The sequence below is a fragment of the Artibeus jamaicensis genome, unplaced genomic scaffold (assembly GCF_021234435.1).
Source record: "Artibeus jamaicensis isolate MK-2021 breed Jamaican fruit bat unplaced genomic scaffold, CSHL_Jam_final scaffold_1964, whole genome shotgun sequence".
Taxonomy (NCBI): Eukaryota; Metazoa; Chordata; class Mammalia; order Chiroptera; family Phyllostomidae; genus Artibeus; species Artibeus jamaicensis.
The window spans coordinates 38216885-38237861 of record NW_026522030.1 but is presented as its reverse complement, the minus strand read 5'-3'; the positions used below and the strand labels follow the sequence as shown (position 1 = coordinate 38237861).

Here is a 20977-nt window from a genome sequence, read left to right as displayed (position 1 = left end):
GCCCATTGCTCTTTTGAAGTTGATTTCAGTTTTGACTCATCTTTTTGTTTGCCTTTGGGCCTGGCCTAGTGCATGTATCATAGCACCTTATGTTCCAAAGGATTTGAGTGAAGAATTAAGGAACACATAGCTTCTTGGAGGTGAGGGGGAATAAGTAGGCAGGCACATATTTTTCTACATGCTGATTTAATGCCCACTACAAAAGCATGTTTGTCTCAGATGTTAATAACATAACAAAAAAAATGCATTGATGCCAATGGTGGACATTTTAAATGCTTTACAAAATAGTGTTTGATATTGTATTGGTTAATATCTGTACGTTCTGTATATTAAAATATACAATAATGTAATTTCAAAATCATGTTAGTAAACTGTTTATGTATTTTATTAGGGTATTCTTTATTTTCCTTTTATGTACTCCAAAAAAGAAGGTAGACTGATGGACATTTTTGCATGTGTTAGTGTGTTTTTGTTTTTTCTTTCAACCTGCTTGGCAGTGTTTTTTTTCTCTGTAGCCATGCAGCAAGTTATTTATTTGCCTCAGGGCCTGGCGTGTGGCACTACATGCTCTACATGTAGTTCTCTACATGTACTGTAGCTCTGCATGTCAATGCAGCTCCACTCTACAAGTCAATAATGGATTTTTAAAATACCTATTGCATTTGGAGGCCCCACCATATTTCACTTGGGTTGCACTATTTTGATGTATTACTGGTCAATATAGGCAATATGAAGAGACATGGGAAAATCAGCTGGATTAGAAAAAGAACATGACTTCCCTTTGAGACAGACACGGGATGGGCAAGTGGAAGTGTGTGATGCAGTGTTTCTCAACCATTATCCGCATCACCTGGAGAGCTTGTTAAAACACATTGCTGGCCCCACTCCCTGAGTTCTTAGAGTTTTTGATTCAGTAGGTGTCAGGCGGGGGCCTGAGACTCTGCCCCTGAGCGCCTCTGGAAGTCCCCAGGTGATGCTGCCGGTCTGGGCAGCACACTGAGAACCGTGGGTGGAGGCGTTTGGAAGTGCAGGACCAGAGCAAGAGTGGGGGAAGGGGTAGGCTCGAGGTTGGCCTGGGCATCAAATGCATGTAGAAGCTTGGTGACAGCAGGGAAGAGGGTACAATTGCAGGGGGGTGGTGCATAGACAAGTGCTGAGGACTGAAATGTAGAGGTGTGGTGGGGAGGGGCAGCTGGAGGAAGAAAAGCCTCTGAGATGGGGAAGGAATGGGCAGGGGTTATGAGGACACCAAGGTCAGTGAGGGCCCTACCCGCTGTAAACAGGGTTGAGTATTCACCTGGGATGTTGGTTGCAGAGGAGGGCAGGGCTGTCCCCTGGGTGGTGGGTGTGGTAGCTGTGCAGGCCTCACCTTTCTATCACTTACTTCTAGGGAGGCCAGCATCACCTGGTAGAAGGATGTGCTGCTTGGGGCCACAAGGTCAAGTGTGGACTTTCCTTCATAAGACAGTCCTGGAGTCATGACTAAGCACCCTCCCTCCTCTTGCCTGTCACTGCTAATCATCATCAACCTGGAACCAAGCCAAGCTTTGTAAACCAGCAGCTTTAATATCTGTGCTACTGTGTGTCTGGTCTCCTTAGCATAACTCGCATAAGCTGATTCCGAGAGTGGGTGCTGACAGTCCACGTTATGAAGGTCAGATTTGCTATGCAAAAGAGATCCAAGAAGGGTAGGGACTCACTGCTGTTGGGTCCTCTGAAATGGAGCTGTATCCCACTCTTGATGTGGCTTCACAAAGTCTGGACAAACATCCCCATGTTTTATTGTATATTTTATTTTAAAGGAATCCTCATTGTATCTGTGGATGTAAGGCATTTCTCTTGGGTTTTAGAAAAAGTACAAAGCTTGCCCCAGGATTTTTTCTCTTATCCTCTGGGGGCATTTGTTATTAGCAGAGTGAAAGGATTTAATTACCTGTGGTTGTACACCAACTGCCGAGCTCTGCCTGGGACTTGCTGGTGTGGTAGGAGCTGAGAGCAACTGCCTACTTTAGACTCTCCTCTGTCCCCAATCCCTTCAACCAGTCACACCCTTTTCCATTACTGCCTGGCCCCTGCAGGCCCTGGGTGTGATTCCTCTGGTTAGTGGATAGGACTGGACAGACAGGAAGTGTTTCACAATCCTGCTTCTGCACAGAGACAGCATCTCGGGAGCCCTGCCACCACCCCCAGTTTTCATGATTCTCTAGGAGGAGCCACAGGACTTCACATATAGTTGTACTCACCACTGTGATTATTACAGTGAAGCCAGCAAGGGGAAAAGGCGCAATGAGTGAAGTCTGGGGAAACCAGGCCCGAGCTTCCAGCAACCTCTCCCAGTGGAGTTCCATAGGACATGCTTAATTCTAACAGCCATGAGTTGTGACAATGCATGTGAAATGTTGCTCACCAGGGAAGGTCGTTAGACTCAGTGCCCAGGGTTTGTTCTGGGGACTTACTACTTTGGCATTTTCTGTGTAGGATGTACCCAACATTCAGACTGCCAGAAGGAAGCAGGTGTTTATCATAAACTGCATTGTTTGTGCAAATAGTTTAGGGACAGGGAGCTGCTCTTGTCAGTCCTGGGAATGGTGGGAACCTTCCCAACATCCAGGTTCCGAGCTGTCAGCCAAGGACCAACTCTGTAAGCAGGCCTTTTGAAGGACGTTAACTCTTCTGTGCACAGACGGGGATGAGAACGGAAAGTGAGGCTGGTGGTGGATGCCCGCGCCGGGGAAGGGTCTGTCCACGCGACTGCTACAGCTGTGCTTCAGGGACTTGGTCCCTCTGACCAAAGCTGGGGGGCAGGCCAGAAGTGGTCTTGGTTTCTGCACTCAGATCCTGGTTTCAGGACTTGTGGCATTCTTTTACTACAGGGACAGGGCAAGAGCACACACTGGCGGAGGTCAAAGCCCTGTTCATTCATGCATTCATTTCCTCTTAACGTGCACTGCTGATGGCTGTATTCTGCCAGGCACTGTGCCAGGTGCTGGGGAGATGTGATTAGCAGAGCAAAGTCTCTGCCCTCATGAGACCCACGTTCTCCAGGGAGACAAGTAAAGAAGCAATTACATTTCATTGCGATGAGGGCATACTAAGGGCTCCAGGATGCCTACTGAGGCTCAGTGGGTGTCAGCACGCATGACTTTTGTAACTTGGGTAGGAGTCATACCTCTTACCTGTGTGGCCTCGGGCAGATAACTTAGTCACTTGGTGCCTGAGTTTCTTCATCTGAAAATGGAGAATTTGCATCTGTTTCTTAGGGTTCATGTAAGAACTAAACGAGGTAATCCATGTAGGATACTTACCTCGGTGACTGGCACAGTGGACATGTGCAATAAATTATAGTGTGGCATCATCTCAGAAGGCTGTGTTAGCAAGAGGGAATGACATCTGCCACTCCCCACTCTGTGCAGAGCCTCATGTCAAACGGCATCGCTGCATCCCTCCACAGGCCCTGGGCTTACCGGTACACCATGCACTGGCTTTCTGCCGGCTGACTCTGCTCACGGTCTGAGGACACTCCTTGTTGTTTTTGCTCTTTTGGCTCTTGATGTTACTCTTCCCTCTTCCTGAGATGCCTCAGATCCTGTTGTCAGAGTATTATTAAAACCTAACTCAAGTACCTTTTCTGTGAAGGCTGTGAAAAGCTAAGATCCTGGGACAGAATTGTCCTCTCTCTCCTTTGTCATGGTTCTGTCCCATGGTCACTCGTCTCTCTTCCACCATGTGGGGTTGCAGTTAGTTGTCACTTCAACTAGCTGTCACTGCAGTTAGTTGCAGTTAGAAGTCACCCATTACACTGGGTGCTTCTCTTGGACAGAGATGGTTTGTTGTGTTTATATGTCCAATGTCAATCAGAGTGTTTGATAGGGAGCTCATTGGTTGTTTGGAGAAGGAATGAATGAATGGGTATGAGGTTGGACTAGAATAGTCAACAGGAAGTGGATGCAATGTCAGCAAAATAAGTCTCTGTCTTCAGAGTAGAGCTTACAGTCTGGAGGCAGAGACAGGTGATAAACAGGTAATCACAAATATACAATTAGGTACTGAGAAGTGACTCAGGGAAAACAGTGTGGCCCAGCAGCAGGTGCGAGGGGAGCTGGAACAGGGAGGAGTGGGAGGTCCAAATGTTGATGCCCTGGGCAGTATGCAGTTACCTTCTGGAGGCTGGAAGGACTGGTCAGGCTGGGGGCCACTCCAGGACTCCTCCAGAATGTGTGTCAAAGGTTATTGGTGCCTCAGCTGCCAAAGGGCAAGGGCCACGAGGAGATCTAAATGGACACTTGGAAGATCAAAATGGTCCACTTGGGAGCGTGGAAAAATTGGGGTTTTGCATGTATTCATTCAATTTGATTCTACAACCTTAACAAGTAAGTGCTATTATCCCCTGTTTACAGATGAGGAAATTGAGGCCCCAGAGAGATTGAAAGACTTGCCCAAGTCACACAGCTAAGTGTGAAGCTGAGACTCAAAAGGAGGCAGCCTGGCTCTGGGGTGCAGGACCTTAGCCAGTACACCTTGCTGACTCTTACGTATGAAGTGTGCCCTCGTGTTATTGGGTGCCTATGCCAGTTCCTGAGCAAGGAGGACACTAGAGGTGTGAACATGAATATGCCACCGTTCCTACCAGTTGGGTCACCACAGAATCCTGAGGGAGACAGACCTACAAACATGATTTTTTAAGTCAGTTAAAATTTATTGAGACTAACAAGAAACTGGCCTTACCTTTCTTTTACCTGTGTTGCATTGAACCACTGGCAGAGGGCATGTTTTGCTATTTCAAAGGTATCTGGTGGCTGAACTGCTCACACAAAAAATATATATTGTTTAGGGTATAGTGGGCTGACTCATTAAGTTAAAGTTCACTATTTTTATAAGAGTTTATAATATAATATAATACCATTATAATATAAATGATGATAACAGGTATCCTAAAATAGATAATACTTTCAAGCTCTAATCTGAGAAAAAATAGAACCATTTATATAAAAGAGAGTTATTTTAAACTGAAGATAAATTAAATGTAGATAATTTAGAAATATAGGAAATATAAAACAAAATGACTTAAGAACTTGTGGCTTTTTTTTAAAGACTTTTTTTATTTTTAGAGAGAGGTCAAGGGAAGGAGAAAGAGGGAGAGAAACATCAGGGTGTGGTTCCTCTTACATGCCCCCTACTGGGGTCCCAGCCTGCGACCCAAACATGTGCCCTGACTGGGAATCAAACCATGACCCTTTGGTTCTCAGACTCACGCTCAGTCTACTGAGCCACATCAGCCAGGGCAGAACCTGTGGTGTTTAAGGGACTAGACCATTAGGGTCATGTGCAAGTTCAGTGACTCCAGGAACTAACTCACTTTCGTTTTCTCGATGAGGGTGTGCAGGGGAAAACCCAACCTGAGGGACAGGATAAGGAGGACAGTGACCCCTCGGTGGGAAGCCCGCTTGGTGATGGTGGTGGCAGGGCCTCCTGCAGGAGTTTCTGGCCACAAACTTTGCACTTGGACCCACTGAAAACAGCAGATTTGAGGAAGAGAAGGGAAAGGAAGGCCTGCGGCTAGAAGGAGGGCGTCTGAGGGCAGGGGCAGGAGACCCTCCTGTCTCAGGGGGAGCAGCAGCCCTGCCCAGGGATTGGGGAGCAGACACTCTGTCTGGATCATCAGATGCTTGAGGGCCCACGCTGGGAGGCGTTAGGGCAGGGTAGTAGCTTGAATATTGGCTCTGCCACTTACGCGCTGCACGCATGACCTAGGACAGACTTCTCAACCTCGAGCCTCAGTTTTCTCCTTGTAAAAAGGGGTCATTAATTTTGCTTTCTCCCTGAGTTGGCGTGGCTCAAGCCTCATTGCTTTTTTGGTTATTCTTTGTCTCAGGTCTACAGCCTCCGTTCTTGAGAGGAGAAGGTTTTGAGTCCAGCCTCCCACACTGCAAACCAATGATCATGAGCTCTTTTTCAAGGGACAGAATTTGGCTTTGAGAAGAAGAGTGGGTCTTCCAGATTTTCTTCAAGGTTTTTGCATCTCTTTCTGTAGGTCTCCAGATCCCTAATGGTCACAGCTCATCTTTTTTTTTTAAAAGATTTTATTTATTTATTTTTAGAGAAAGGGGAAAGGAGGGAGAAAGAGAGGCAGAGAAACATCGGTATGTGAGAGAAACATTAGTTTGTTGCCTCTTGCATGCCCCCAGCTGGGGGACCTGGCCTGCAACTCAGGCAACTGCCCCAGCTGGGAACTGAACTGGCAACCTTTTGATTTGCAAGTCGGCACTCAATTCACTGAGCTACACCAGCCAGATCTCATGTGTTTTTTTTTTCAATTTCAGTTGACATTTAATATTACTTTATATGAGTTTTAGGTATATAGCATATTGGTTAGACAATTACACAATTTACAAAGCGATCCCCCCAATAATTCTAGCACTCACCTAGCACCACACATAGTTATTACAATATTGGGAACTGTGTTTCCGATGCTGTACTTTACATCCCCGTGACTGTTTTGTAGCTACCAGTTTATACCTCCTTCACCTTTCTTCACCCAGACTTCCCAAAGCTCCGCCCATCTAGCAGTCCTGTTTGTTTCCTATATTTATAAGCCTGTTTCCGTTTTCTTTGTTTATTTTGTTCTTTAGATTCCACGTGTAAGGGAAATCATGTGATATGTGTCTTTCTCTGACTGGCTTATTTCACTTAGCATAATACCATCCATGTTGTTACAGATGGTAAGATTTCATTCTCTTTCATGATAAAGTCATATTCCACGGTATATACGCACCACTTCTGTATTCATTTATCTGTTGATGGACACTTGGGTTCTTTCCATATATTGGCTGTTGTAAATAACATAGCAGTGAAGGAGGGGATCATATATTCTTTTGAATTAGTGCTTCGGGTTTCTTTGGTTATATACCCAGAAGTGGAATCACTGGGTCACAAGGCAGTTCCATGTTTAGGCTTTAGAATAACCTCCATACTGTTTCCACAGTGGCTGCCCCCATCTGCATGCCCACCAACAGTGCGCGAGGGTTCCCTTTTCTCCACATCCGCACCAACTCTTGTCATGTGTGGATTTACTGAGGATAGCCATTCTGACAGGCATGAGGGGATCTCATTGTGGTTTTAATTTGCATTTCTCTGATGAATAGAGATGTGGGTCATCTTTTCCTATGTCTATTGGCCACCTGTATGTCCTCTTTGGAGAAGTGTCTGTTCAGGTCTTTTGCCCATTTTTTAATTGCGTTGTTTGTTCTTCTGGTGTTGTTTGAGTTCTTTATGAATTTAGTATATTAATCCCTCATCAAACATATCATTGGTGAATATGTTCTCCCATTCAGTGAGTTGACTTTTCATTTTGTTGATGATTTCCTTTGCTGTGTAACAACTTTTTTGTTTGATGTCCCATTTGTTTATGTTTTCTTTTGTTTCCCTTTGCTTGAGGAGATATTGAGAGGGGAAATGGTCGAGATTTTACTGCCTGTGTTTTCTTCTAGGATGTTTATGGTTTTGAGCCTTACCTTTAAGTCTTTAATCCATTTTGAGTTTGTTCTTGTGCATGGTGTAAGAAGGTGTATAGTTTCATTTTTATGCATGTATCTGTCCAATTTTCCTAAGAGCATTTATTAAATAGACTGTCTTTACCCTACTGTATACTCTTGCCTCCTTTGTCAAATATTAATTGACCATATTTCTGGGCTCTATATTCTATTCCATTGATCTATATGTCTGTTTTTATGCCAGTATCCTGCTGTTTTGATTATTATACTCTTATAGTACAGTTTGATATCAAGGTAGCATGATTTCTCCAACTTTATTCTCCTTTTGCAAGATTGCTGTGTTTTTTGGAGTCTTCTGTGGCTCCATATACATTTTTGGATTATTTGTTCTAGTTCTGTGAAATATGCCATTGGTATTTTGATAGGAATTACATTGAATCCATAGATTGCTTTGGGTAATGTGGACATTTTTACATCGTACTTTAACAATGTTAGTTTTCTCTCTCCATGAGCATGAGGGGATCTCATTGTGGTTTTAATTTGCATTTCTCTGATGATTAGAGATGTTGGTCGTCTTTTCCTATGTCTATTGGCCACCTGTATGTCCTCTTTGGAGAAGTGTCTGTTCAGGTCTTTTGCCCTATATATGTGTCCATTTATTTGTATCTTGTTTGATTTTTTTCCTTCAGTGCAGATCTTTTACCTCCTTCATTAAATTCATTCCTAGGTATTTTATTTTATTTTATTTTCTTGATTCAGTTGTAAATGAGATTGTTTTCTTAGTTTTCCTTTTTGATAGTTTATTACTGGTATATAAAAGTACAACTGAGGACTTCCACCAAGATGGAGGCGTAGGTGGAAGCACTGCGCTTTCTTTCACAACCAAGTTTAAAAACAACAAAGTTTTAGCAACAAAAATGCAGCCAAAACACAGAAAATTGAACTACACGGAAGTCTGACAACAATGAACCCTTCAGCCAAACCGGTAAGAGGGGCAGAGCCAGCAGCAGAGTGGGGTCGGGCAGGAAAGATCCACCTGACAGACCCTGGCGCGCAACCCAGGTGCTCCAGCAGCCGTGGGTGGATCCCAGGTGTGGAGAAGCGGGCGGACCCACTGAGGGTGCAAGGCATTGAACCCACTGAGGGCGCAAGGCAGTGGACCCACTGAGGGCTGATTGCGGTCACACATTCATGCTCAGATAAACCGATGAAGGAGCTAGCAGTGAGACGGACCGCGCAGGCCCCAGTGGCAGGAAGCGGCAGAGGGGACCACCATTTTCCCTCTTTGACCCCGCCCCCACATACAGTGTCACAAACCTTCCACCTGGGTGGCCCCGCCCTGGTGAACAACTAAGGCTCCTCTCCTCATATGTAACAGGCACGAACAGATCAAAACTTGGCTAAAGAACAACTCAGAGCCCCTGAGCCAATAAATCTAAGCGATGAAGAAATAGCCAAACTTTCAGATGCACAGTTCAAAACACTGGTGATCAGGATGCTCACAGACTGGTTGATTTTAGTCACAAATTAGAGGAACATATGAAGGCTAAACTAATTGAAATGAATGGAAATGCACAGGAAACCAATAGTAATGGAAAGGAAACTGGGACTCAAATCAAAGGAGTGGACCAGAAGGAGGAAAAAAATGACCAAACAGAAAAATATGAAGAAACAAGAATTCAAAAAATGAGGAGAGGCTTAGGAACCTCCAGGACATCTTTAAACGTTCCAACATCCGAATTATAGGGGTACCAGAAGGGGAAGAGGAACAGCCATGAGTGGAAACCTTATTTGAACAAATAATGGAGGAGAACGTCCCCAATCTGGCAAAGGAAATAGACTTCCAGGAAATCCAGGAAGCTCAGAGAGTCCCAAAGAAGTTGGACCCAAGAAGGAACACACCAAGGCACATCATCATTACATTAGCCAAGATTAAAATGAAGGAGAGAATCCTAGAAGCAGCAAGAGATAAGTGGACAGTCACCTACAAAGGAGTTCCCATCAGACTGTCAGCTGATTTCTCAAAAGAGACCTTACAGGCAAGAAGGGGCTGGAAAGTATTCCAAGTCATGAAATCCAAAGACCTACATCCAAGATTGCTCTATCCAGCAAAGCTTTCATTTAGAATGGAAGGGCAGATAAAGTGCTTCTCAGATAAGATCAAATTCAAGGAGTTAATCATCACCAAGCCCTTATTATATGAAATGTTAAAGGGACTTACCTAAGAGAAAGAAGATAAAAAAGATGAACGGTGAAAGGACAGCAAACTCACAGTTATTAAGAACCACACCTAAAACAAAAGCAAAGTAAGAGGACAGCTAGATCAGGAACAGAACCACAGAAATGAAGATCACATGGAGGATTAGCAACAGGGGAGTGGGTGGGAGAAGGAGAAGGGGGGAGAAGGTACAGAAATAAGTAGCATAGATAGTAGGTAGAAAATAGATAGGGGGGAGGGCAAGAATAGTAGGGGAAATATAGAATCTAAAGAATTTGAGACACGTGGTCATAAACTAAAGGGGGGATGGTGGGGCATGGGGTGTGCAGGGTGGAGGGGAATGAAGGGGGGAAATAGAACAACTGTAATGGCATAATTAATAAAATATATTTTTAAAGAGTACAACTGATTTTTGGATATTTATTTTGCATCTGCTACTTTACTGACTTTATCAGTTCTCTTAATTTTCTGGTGGAATCTTTAGGGTTCTCTATACACAGTTTCATGTCATCTCTAAATAATGACAGTTCTGCTTCTTCCTTTCTGATTCAGATGCCTTTGCAGATTGTCCAATATGTTGGCATATAGTTGTTTGTAGTAATTTTTGCTTTTAATAATTATTATGTGGCAGAGGTTAAAAATCTGGAAAGATTATAAGGGAGAACCTCCCCACTTGGTGGGTACCAGCTAGGCCCCAGGGCCCTATGTTCCCCTCTTTTTAAAAAAAGATTTTATTATTTTTAGACAGAAGGGAAGGAACGGAGAAAGAGGGAGAGAAACATTGACATAAGAAAAGCATCCACCAGCTGCCTCCAACATGCACCCTTACGAGGGACTGAACCTGCAGCCCAGGCATGTGCCTTGACCAGGAAAAAAAAAACAGTGACCTTTTGTTTTGTGGGCTGATGTCCAGCCAACTGAGCCACAAGGGTCTGGGCTGTTCTCCTTTTTAAGGGTTTCTGATGCTCACTCCAACCCTTGGGCCACTGTGCCTTTCAGCCAGCTTGTTTTCCAATCTCTGTTTTTCCTATGAAACTGCTCAGCCTTGGACTTCTCTGGTTCTTGCCCTGTGTGTTGAATGAAGTTGCAGCTGCAAGGGAGGGTTAAGTTTCAAGTGCACCTTGTACTTGACTGCAGAGAAATGAGGATTGAGGATGAATTCTCGAAGCGGTATTGGGAACAGAAGGACAGATGGGGAAGGCGGAAGGAGAGCAGGGAAGAGAGGAGGAGATGGCATCCATTGATGAGTATACCTCATCTCATTTATTATTAAAACCACCCCTGGGGTGGGGTCTTACTCCAGTTGTACCGAGGATGAAATAGGTTCAGAAGGGTCAAGTAACTTGTGCAAGTTCACAGGTGTTGCTCAGCAGAGGTGGGATTCAAGCGAAGCCTTCCCATTTAACTGCAGCTGTCTTTCCCTGTGTCACGATTGGAGTTGGTGTGCTTGGGCACCACCAGAACGGGTGAGGCGGGCTTCCAGGTCTCATGCCAGGAGAACCAGCAGGAGGACTCAGGAAACAGGAAAGGGCAAGAGGCGGCTGCTGCTGGGGCTGGGCAGTGGGTTATTTCCGTTATCTGTTTGGTTCGGTGGGAGGATAGGTGTGGATTGGCAGAGTAGTGGCATCCAGTTCAAGGTCATAGTTTAAACCCAGTCCTGTGTTCTGAGGTTGACTGTGAAGGGAAGGGGCTCTTCTGGGCTACAAGGGCTTGAATCTAGGATTCTAATCTTCTTGAACTCTTTAATAATTCTTTTATATCATATAGCCTGACCTTCACGTACTGTGTTCTGATGGGTCACCTGAGTAGCGAATATGTAAAGATGTATTATTTATGAAGATATTAAGTCAGGGAATGAAATGACCTGCATAAAGTCATCTGGTTTATTTGTAGTAGAGCTTAAGAAGGAGACAAAGAGTTGTTTTTCTGCCTTTCCTACCTTTAGTAAGGCTTTTTCCAGCTCCCTGAAAAGCAGACCACACCCTATAAAATAGCCTGTTTGTGGCATTAGTTCATTTCCATTTTTATAGTTCTAACGCTCAGGAGCTATTAAAATACCCAGTGGAGAGGGGTACCCATTGTTTACCGCTGGCAGAAACAAAGTGGAGATAGTCAGTTCACAGAGAACATCAGTCTGGTCTGTGGATTTTTATATTCTATTTTAATCATTCAGACAGATTTTGAGCATCCTGATATAAAAGACATTTTGGATCATGCATTACATTTTTTAAAAATAGCTAAGTAATTTTTAATCAGAGAGTTGCTATTGTAAAGAATTTCTAGAACTCAGGTAATTAACCAAATTAATGCATATTTCTAAAGAACTTTCAGAATTATAAATAAAATGCCATATGATTACATATCTGGATGGGGTATTTTGACTAGATTCCTCCCCCCCATGTTATTGTCCTTATGTAGAATTATGAAGGCGTTCATACAAAGATGACAACTTTAAAATATGAATACATAAATAAATTAGGAAACCAAACAATCTCATTTATGGGAGAAAAGCAGATCTTTCTAATTATCTGCTAAGGCACAATTCTTTTCCTAATAAAAGACCCAATTTTAATTTTGTGTAAGATCAGCATTTGCTAAGAACCAGTTTGTAAGAGTTGCGTGTTAAATGCATAAAGAATTCCTATAGAAAATGGGACTTTAAAACATGCCATTTACAAAGTATTATGTCACTTTCACTGTAGTAAAACAGCTCCCAGCGGGTAACAAGTTCAACTGGATATTGTTTTTTAGCTCTGGCTTCATTTCTTATTTGAGAGGATTGTATAGTAATTTTTATCACGCGTCATTAGAAATGCAATTTGTTAGAACAAAGCCTGTTGTGTAAGTATAATTACATCTTCCTGTGTGATTAAATGAGGGCCGTATTGGGGCTTTTCTCAGCCATGGCAGCTGTAGCCAACCGAGTTCAGCCCATAAAAGAATTCCTGTGACTGACTGGTACCAGTTGTTTGCAGAACAGTCTGTGGGAGTCATATTTGTGAATGCTCTGGAAATGAAATATTCCCAATCCAAATTGTTTATCCCTTGTTTTCCCCACTTGATTGTGGTCAGACTATTTGTACAATCAGGCCTAGTAAAGTGGGAGCTCTTAGTCTTTTGTTGTGGTTGGAACATAATGTAGCGTTTGTTCATCTGTTTGGGCCACTCCTCTTATAAGTGGGGAAGTTGAGGCTTAGGGAGCAGCTGAAGCCTTAGGCTGCCAACCTTCAAACTCTTTTTGCTCATACACTTCTGTCTGAATACTGCTATGTATATGAGTACATCAATTTATAAATTATACACCTTGATGTAACTTAATATATATTAGTTTTCAAAGAACATATGAATTTTAAAAACATAAATACTCAAACTAAAATTTTAATGAGAGAAAAGAAGGAAATAGATATTTGGGTATTTTCTTTCCACACCCCAAAGATTGTTGATGTGTGCACCCTACTTTGGAAATCACTGATTTATGTCATTTAGGTTGAAAGAAAAGAAAAGAAAAATAAAAAGAAATTTGCAATTGAGGAGAGAGAGAATCTGTAGAGAATGTTGAAGATTTGGGGCTTGGGAGAGGCCCAGGGACACTTCCTGCCTGGGTATCTTAGTTGATCGGAGTTAGTACATAGCAACCGACTCTTCTGTTTTGGTTCTTCTCTGTACAGGAGTTTGTTTAGACAAGGAGCAGTGTAACCAACTCCTGTAGCACATTAAATAGGAAAAAATGGCTTCAGTAGGTAGGTCAGGGAGGTGTAGAAGTCAGGACTCCTTCGGAGTGACAGAAACGGAACTAAAACCAACTTCACAAAATGGGTGGGGCCACAAACTCTGTCATCACAGTTCCATTGCTCTGTTTTTCAACTCCTAGTGACGAGCTCTCTCTGCTAGAGCTGGAGCGTGACTGCTAACATCCCGAACTCCTATCAGCCCTGGTTAGCAACCCCAACGAGAGGGCATTTTTCTCTGGACATTATATTTTCATCCCAGGGATGACTGGTCGACCCAGTCTAGGTCATGTGTACCATGGTACCACGTGTACCATTAGGTGGGCCACTGTGCTGGGCCGTCCAGCTTTACCCCACAGAAAGTGGGCCACAAAGGTCCTCAAAGTTGAGGGGAGACACTTATGAAAAAGGGGGAGGGGGTGGGTTCTGTACATCCCCAAACAATGTACTTTCATGCTGGCAGCGCTCACCCATGTTAGGTTCTAGAGATATTCAAAATATATGTACAACAGAAAACAATCCAAAACACATTTGATTCTCAATCTTTGCTATTGGCTCAAGCAAAGTGCTATAAAATGACAACTGGACCTTCTTCATTTGTCAAAGTGCAGCCTTTTAAAGAGAGGTTTTTTGTAGGATGAGCAAATCTGCTTCTGATTTTAGTTCATCCAGTGGCACACAGGCTTTTTGGACCAATTATTACCAGACCTCGAGATAAATCACCTCCTGTGCCATTAGTACGTGAAGGATTATCGGCCTCAAAGATTTATGTGCAGATTAATAGGGGCGTGTACCTGAGATTGCTGTGTTTAGAACCAGGGTCCTGCAAATCATTTTCATTAGTGCTTTATTCAGAATTCTTTAGCCTTATATAATACTGCCATTGCAGGGAAATCTGAGTGATCCTTTTCCTTATTTCTCTGCGGTTTGGCCTCTGCCTGGCTGCCACCCTTACCCCCCACCTAGAGTTTAACAGTTCTGGCTAGGGAACACAGAGCGTCTAAAAGCACAGCGGCTTCCAGCTCCCAGTATTGCAGATTACTTCAGCTGCTTCAGCTGAACCGTGACGCAAATTTGCAAGACCTTGTCGTGTGAGAGAGAGACAAGATGAGGTACAAAAAATACATGGCTATTCTGGAAGCAGCAATTGGTATCACCCCTCTTAACAAAAGAGAACTTCTACCTGAGAGCAGAAGACACGTGAACCTTTGGCAGCAGCCTGGGTAAGCAGAGGAGGCCAGAAGGTGCGTGGTGGGGGTTTGGGGGTCTGGATGGAGGAGAGGGTCATCTCTGTCATAAGGGCAGTAAATGTTGAGCTCTTCATCGAGAACTTGGCAGCTATGGTCTTCCCCTATGGATTTAAAAAACATCCAGTAATGAAATTAATGGTAATTATAACTCTAGAAAATTCCTGGTGTAATAGTCTAGAGCTGATTTTTACATCTAGATACTTTAATATTCTGATTTGAAAATTTCCCCGGAGTCTAACAATGTAAATGTGCCCTTTTTCCCCCTACAATCCAAATATTTTTCTGACTACAGTGTATATGTATACTGTGTTTCAGGTAAATACTTTTTTTGAAACACCAGTTTTTATTTTCCGTCTTTTTCTAAAGCCCCATTGTTTTACCCCATTGCAGAAGGGTTGAGCCATTCTTTTCTTCATGATGAGAGGCCTCGGTCCTGACTTTTCCCCAGAAGTCCCTCTCGTGTCGTTTACACGTTGAGGTGAAGCTCATTTAAAGGGGCCTGCGTGGTGGTATTTTTAGGGACTGAATTTAATTTTCAAAACTGAGTGAGCCGCACATTGGCACCCGCCCAAGGATCAACTCAAGGGATCTGTGTAACTAATAATATTTCTTTTTAAAAAGTAGAAAGTCACTACTTTAAAGAAATCATATATATAATTTACATTTATTATGGAAGATTTAGAAAATACAGAAAAGTAAGGGGGAAAATCACCCATAGTCCCATATCCCTAAGGTAATTACTCTAATTATTTAGGTTCTCAGTTGGGGTGCTGGGGTGTGGCGGTGGTAGGGGATTTGCCCCCCAGGGGACATTTGCCAGTGTCTGGGCACATTTTTGTTACAACTTAGGGTACTGGTAGGTGGTAAGTAGAGGCCAGAGATCTTAAAATGGACAGGCCAGCCCCTACTACAAAGAATCATCCGGCCCAGAATGTCAATAGTGCTGTTGTTGAGACATGCGATTTAGGTAGATTTTTTTTCCCCATCTGTCAAAGGTAGTTGTTATTAGAAATAAATGAGATATTTCTTTCAGAAATTTTAGGAATGCTTTAGAATGGAATCCCAAGACAGCATCATTGTTATTACTACAGTTACTGTCATATTACTGTTCCCTTAAAGAGTGAAAGGAACCCCAGCTGGTGCGGCCCAGTGCCGGCTGCGGACTGACAGGGTGTGGGCTGGATTCACTGCTGGGGGCGGGCCTGGGTTGCGGCCCTGGTCCCCATTTGGGGGCCTGTGAGTGGCAACCGATTGATGTGTCTCTCGCATATCGATGTTTCTCTCCCTCTCTTTCTCCTTCACTTCCCCTTTCTCTGAAAATAAATAAATAAAATCTTTTTGAAAATAATAAAACAGAAGAACCCCTGGCTGGCCTGTCTCAATGGATTGAGTGCTGGCCTGGAACAGCAAGGTTGCCAGTTCGATTCCCTGTCAGGGCACATGCCTGGGTTGCAGGCCAGTTCCCCAGTTGGGGGCTTACAAGAAGCAGCTGATCATGTATCTCTTGAAAGTCGATGTTTCTCTTCCTCTCTTTCCTTCTCTTTAAAAATAAATAAAATCTTTTTTAAAAAAGTAAAAGGAATTGTTTATATGTGTGGAGGGGACAAGAGACGTATGGTGACTCTGGGAGGGTCCATGTGGGTTAAAGTTCTTTATTGGGGGCTATAGAAAATGTTGTGAGGATCAAATTGTGATTGTTCAAGTAGCCCCTAGAGACTGGGCATGCTATAACCCTGGACCTCTGCCCTAGAATAATGTGATTAGAGCTGGAAGAATGTTTTGTCGGGGATGATAAATAGATTTCATACAGCACATCAAAGCCAGCTGATGTGTAGGCTGCTTAGAGTGTCAAGTCAGGGAGGACCCCAAGGCCAAGTCTGGGCTTAGCAGGAAGGGAATGTGGCGATGGATGAGGACATACGATTGGAGACCCAGAGAGCTGCAACATGCTGCCTGTATACTTACCATTCCTTAGTTTTTTAGCCTTCAAATTTTACAAGTGTGAAACTCAGCCTCATTTGAGTCATGATCGAGGGCTTGGCCCCCAGACAGCAGCTGGATGCTCTTGGTTTCTGGCTCAGGGTCATTCATCAAGGGACTCACCCTAACTAAACAAACTCACATGATTCAGATGAGTGGATTGCAAAATTATTCATTTCTGTTTGGAGATAACATTTTCCATGAGTAAGTGTCCTAAGTAGAACCATCTCTGCTTCTCCTCATTTCCTGAAGTCAAGCCAAACAGAAGTCCAATTATTCACTCCATCATGATCTTTATTAAGGGCAGGTGAATGTTTCTTTTTTTTTTTTTTAAGAGAACATTCCCTTAGCAGCACTGCATCTCAGGCCAACAAGGTCTTTCTTGTATCTGTAATACTTTGAATGCACACGGACAAAACGGTGTTTTGCTGATTCCCGTTTTGTTTGTTTGTTTGCTACTTCCTTGTCACCTAGAGAAATAGCCTTCCTTTGGACATACTAATATCCTTTGCTAAGCTGGAAGTCAAGTCACCCTTCTGGATATGTTAGGATGGGTTATCTTCTGCTTTCATTTTATTAATCAGTTCTAAATCTTTCAGAGGCACCTTGGTATCTTATTTTTCAAACTAGAATGTGCATAAGAATCAGTTGGTTAAAATGCAGATTTTAATTTTGTGGTTATAGTGGGACCTGAGACTCTGCATTTTAATAAGCTTCCAGGTGATGCCGTCAGCTCAGGTGAGCCCAGTGGATCGTCCAAATGATGGTAATGGTTCAGATCATGAAGCACACCTTGCAGAGCAAGCAGCTAGAGGAATGCTTTTCATCACAGCCTTGACCTTGAACTTTATGATCTTCCTAAGGTCTTTGAGTCCCAATACCTCCCCTCCCTGCGATTGTTAGAGTTCTCTGTGGTAAGTAGATGGTTGGGTGTGCTTCTACAGAAGGGAATCTGCCCATGAGCATTTCTTTTGGGCTGATGGAATAAATAGTGAAGCCAATATTTCTTCCAAGAATACTATCTCTTTTATTCTTTTTAAGAGGTATTTTGATTACTACGATATGCAGGAGTCCTCACTTAATATCATGGATAAGTTTTTGGAAACTGCAACTTTAAGCAAAATGATGAGTAACAAAACAGATTTTACCATAGGCTAATTGATACAAACAAGAGTTAAGTTCCTTTGGCATATTTCTGGTCACAAAACATTACCAGACTTGCCCTGGCTGGATGGCTTAGTTGGATGGAGTGTCATTCCGTGCACGAAAGGGTTGCGGTTTCAGTCCCTGGTCAGGGCGCATACCTAGGCTGCGGGGTCGATTATTTGTAATCGACACGATCTTTTATTTCTCTTTCATGGTGTCGGGAGTGTTTTGCACACATGGCACAATACCGCTTTGTCTAGCAAACAGAAGAGTGGGTGCAGCAGTGGTGAGATGCCACATTCTTCCTCCCACTGGAAGGGTCTCTGCGACTGCCCAGCACAAGGCTGGGAGGGCTGGACCCAGCCCCGGCCACTCCCCGGCCCCGCCCCGGCCGGCCCGGCCCAGAGTGAGCTGCTGTCCTCGTGCCATTGGAAAGGCACAGGTAGAATTAGTACGAATGCCCAGACGGGCTTTTTCTTGGATGTTCTTAGGATAAGGGTAAAAAGAGAGTATTTGCCATCTCTTCTACTTGCAAGCCACATACCAATGAACCAGTATTATAAATACTGTAAAAAACGAATTCCCGTTTAGTTGAAAATGTTTTCTCTACAGTATAAAGCAGTATTTTATGTTAAGTGTATTTATGTTTCTTACCACAATTTAGAAAAAAAGTGTTCTCTAAATATTTTCCCACCTGCTGAGCATTTTTCTTTAACCTGAAAAGTGAATTCTCGGAAGATCTTGTTCCCCGGGATGCCCCTCTCAGGTGGGTTGAGGGTGCCCATTTTTACACGGGCACTCGTTTTCTCCAGGTTTTGAAGACTGAAAACATCAGGGGCAGCAGTTCTGTTTCTAGATGTAGATCTGAGAAAACCGGAAACGCCCACATGAACACTTGTGCTGGCCTGTTCATAGTAGCCGAGTGGTGGAACCAACCCGAATGTCCATCAGCTGATGAAGTGATAAACTATGATGTATCTATGCAATAGGATATTATTTGGCTATATAACAGAGTGAAGTTTTGCTATATGCTATGACATGGATGAAACTTGAAAACATGCTAAGTCAGAGAATCCAGGCACACACGATCATATATTATAAGAGTTCATTTATATGAAACCCCCAGAAGAGGTATGAATCTATAGAGACAAAAATGGGATTGGGGCTGCTCGGGGCCAGGATGTGAGGAGGAGAGGGAACTAGAGGATGATGGGTGATTTCTAAGGGGTTTCTTTTTTTGGAAATAGTAAAAATGTTCTGAAATGGGTCGTGTTGCTGGTTGGACAACTCTGTGAACATTCTAAAAGCTACACTATAGACAAGTGAATTGTGTAGTAGGTGAACTTCGGCACATTTCTCGAGATCTCACGAAGCTGGGAATGACCGTGCTGGATTTTTAACAACACTGTCTTTTTCAGGGTGCGGAGCACCACATTACTGTCCTCCCCCTGTGAGTGGGACTGGCACCCCAGCTGTCCCTGCTGCCGCAGGCGCTCCCGGAAACACAGACTTCCGCTGGCCGACAGCCTGCTTCACCAGGTACTTGCGGTTTTCTTTTTTTCCTCTTTGTCGCTCATCAATCTAGTAACAATCTTTCCTCCATCAGAATTTGATGTAAATTATTTCCTATCCTTGAGGTCATCAAGGCCACCATTTTCAATGTTTCTAATAAAGAAATTGCTTAACATCAAAGAAAGTGTAATTGTAACATCCTGTTTACCGAAGAATGAAACATCTTGCCTGCATTTATGGTCTGAATTGACAGGTATAAGTTCAGGTGAAGAACTTGAGGTTCTTCCTGGCTAAAGCATATTAAATTCAACTCCTACCAAGGTCTGCCAAGGTATTTTGGTGTCTGTGGTTGTAGGACATCCTGGCAAGTGATGTTTTTCCCATTCTCTTTGAGGTAGCAGAATTCTGTAAAAAAAAATCAGTCACACTGGCTTCTAAAGATTAATTATGTACAAGCTTTTAGTGAAAGATTAAGAGTGAGTATTATCTATTTACTGATTCAGTTTTAAGTACGAATTAAATGAGATTTACAAGGTATTAAATTTTATTTTGACAGATGCTGGGATGTATTTGTTTTTAGTTACGCTTTAACCCCTGATTATAGACTGTCTATGATGTCTGGCTGGAGGGTGGCTGGAATTTTTTCGTGCACTTGTTTCGTCATTCCTGCCTAAGTCCCTGCTGACGTGGATTCCCCCTATGCGTCAGAGCTGGAGTTCAGTGGGGTGTGAAGGGCACACAGCTGTTCAAATCCCAGCACTCCTGCCTTCTGATTGTGCAATTTGGGTACATGTATCAAATCTCTGAGCCCCAGATCCTTCATCTGTAACAAAGGAATGTTATCGTGAAGCTAAATGAGTTAACACACAGCAGGCACCGGGCACTTACAAAGGCCTTTCTTGGAGTCTAGTTGTCTAAATGGGGAAGGTCCTTGGTTTCCACTGATCCGACAGGGTGGGGGTTGGGTTTGTTTATGAGGTGGTGTCTGTGGAGCTCTTCAAGGGTCCAAACACAGGCCCCAGATCCTAAGAGATTTCTGGGTAGGACCTATTGACCAGGTCAAATGAGTAGAGGGACAGCCTGGGCTTTGGCAGAGTGAGCTGGAAGGTGACACCGTCAGTTGGAGGGAAGGCGTTTTCTGACTCGGGCAGAATCCTTCCTGACAAATACCTGACTGGTTCTCATTTCCTGCGCTGGCAACCGCAGGCGCTTCCGCACCGGTTTGGTTTCCCAAGTCGGTGCCTTATTCCAAAGCCCTTTTATGTGTCAACACTGAAGGCTGCCTTTCTCCGGTGAACTGGCCTCTGGTAGTGTTGGGTGGTGAGGATTTTTTCCAGAGCACCCACATCGCCCTAGTTTCAGATCCAGCAAATAATTATTTAGAGCCTTTTATTTGCTAGGCACTGGGCAAGGTGCTTTCGCCCAAATCACCCCTCTCATTTATCCCCAGAACAACCCTGAAAGGATTATCAGCTCCCTTTTGCAAATAAAGAAACTGAAATTCCATGATGTTCAATGATTTCCTCAAGATTACACAGCCCCAGACTCCCAAACTCAGTGAAATTGCCATAATGTTGGCTGGTTTCTATACTAACTCTATAGAACTTAGAGCTGAACACCTAAACTCAGATAGTAAACAGGTTTTTCTCAAGG

The 20977-nt window shown here is 43.5% G+C and overlaps 1 protein-coding gene across 1 annotated transcript in view; it reads left to right on the top strand.

Moving 5' to 3' along the window:
* The first annotated feature begins 19230 nt into the window (after positions 1-19230).
* Positions 19231-20977, top strand: part of TJP2 (tight junction protein 2) — a 91119-nt gene continuing 89372 nt past the window's right edge. Inside the window, exon 1 of the mRNA XM_037157598.2 lies at positions 19231-19351. The gene's annotated coding sequence lies outside the window, so the exon portion shown is untranslated. The remainder of the gene's footprint in view (positions 19352-20977) is intronic.